Genomic DNA, 1,832 nt, shown 5'->3' on the forward strand with positions numbered 1-1,832 from the left:
TTAGTTTATTTTCAAATTGTTGTTTCTTATATTGAGCCTTTATTTCTGTTGTTTTTAAACTATTATCCATTTTCGCTGCTTTCAGTAATTTTTCTCTGCTTGTACTGATATAATCATTCCGGCTTCTTCTTTCTTCCTCTGCTACCTCCTGTATTTGCAGTAATCCATGGCCTCCAATTTATTCATGGTAAATATAATCTGTCCACATCACTTGGAAGTAGTGTGTGATGCATGTGCATTAGCTTCTGTGTTTTTCGATCCAATTCTTCTAATTCATTTAGAGTCCAATCTACTATACCAGCTGGGTATCTAATTACTGGAACTGCCCATGTGTTTATGGCTTTGATTGTATTTCCACCATTTAATTTTTATTCTAAGGTTTTCCGCAGTCTTTTGATATATTCCCTTTCTGTCAGTTCTTTAACTTTTGTGTTCAAGATGTTATCTGCTTCTAGTATTCCAAGGTATTTATAATTTTCATACTTGATAGTGATTTTATAATATTGCTATTTTAAAATTCTATTCTATCTAGTTTTTGGATCTTGCCATGATGTATAGACAGAGCTACACATTCGTCAATTCCAAATTTCATTTGAATATCTTAACTAAATATTTTCACTGTGTTCAGCAGTGATTCTATCTCTGGGGAAGTTGTTGCATTTACCTTATGTCCTCCATGTATAGGAGATGATTGATATTTCCTGCTTGTTCTGAAATATGGTAGCCCAATCCAGTTTTATTTAAAATTATTGACATGGGGATTAGTGAGATGTTAAATGGCAGAGGTGGCAAAGAATCCCCATGAAATATTCCTGTTTTGATGCTAACTTCCCCAATGTCTTCACCATGGGCCATTAAGACAGTTTTCCATTTTTCCATGTTTTTCTTGAGTAGCTTCTGAATGTTTTTACTAATCCCAAACATTTTTCAGCAGGTGTTAATCCAGCTGTGTGGCAATGAGTCAAATGCCTTTTCATAGTCTGTCTAGGCCATGTTAAGATTTGTTTTTTGATTTTTTGCATTCCTTACTATCGTTCTATCAATGGGTAGCTGATCTTTTGTGCCTCTTGACTTTTTAAAGTTCCCTTTCTGTTCAGTTGGGTATAGAGAGTTTTCAGTTAAGTAATTATATATTTATCTTGCAAGTACTCCTGTGAAAAGCTTGAACACTGTTGGAAGGCATGTAATTGGTTGATAATTACTGGGTTCATTGCCCTTTTGATGATCTTTTATTACCTTACCATCTTGAACAAGTTCAAATCTCTAGGGCCGGATGAACGGCATCTGAGAGTACTGAAGGAACTAGCTGAAGAACTCTCATAACTGCTATCCATTATTTTCTTAAAATCATGGGAAACGGGTGAGGTGCCAGAGGATTGGAGAAGGGCTAATGTTGCTATCTTCAAAAAGGGCAAAAAAAGAGGAACTTGGGATCTACAGGCCAGTCAGCTTGATATCAAACCCAGGCAAAATTCTGGAAGAGATCATAAAGCGGTGATTGTACAAGCACCTAGAAAACAATGCAGTAATAATTAGAAGCCAAGATTTGCCAAGAACAATTCCTGCCAAACTAATTTGATCTTGTGTTCTGAACAGGTCTCTGATAGACAGAGGGAATGCTGTAGACGTAGTATATCTTGACTTCAGCAGAGCTTTTGACCAAGCTTTTTGAGGAAAGGCTGAAAGAATTGGGCATGTTTAGCCTTGAAAAAAAAAGACTGAGGGGTGATATGATAGCATTTTTCAAATATTTGAAAGGCTGACATACAGAGGAGGGGCATGATCTGTTCTGGAATCATCCCAGAGTACAAGACACACAACAATGGGCTGAA

This window comes from Pogona vitticeps, chromosome 1, assembly GCF_051106095.1.
Source record: "Pogona vitticeps strain Pit_001003342236 chromosome 1, PviZW2.1, whole genome shotgun sequence".
Lineage (NCBI taxonomy): Eukaryota > Metazoa > Chordata > Lepidosauria > Squamata > Agamidae > Pogona > Pogona vitticeps.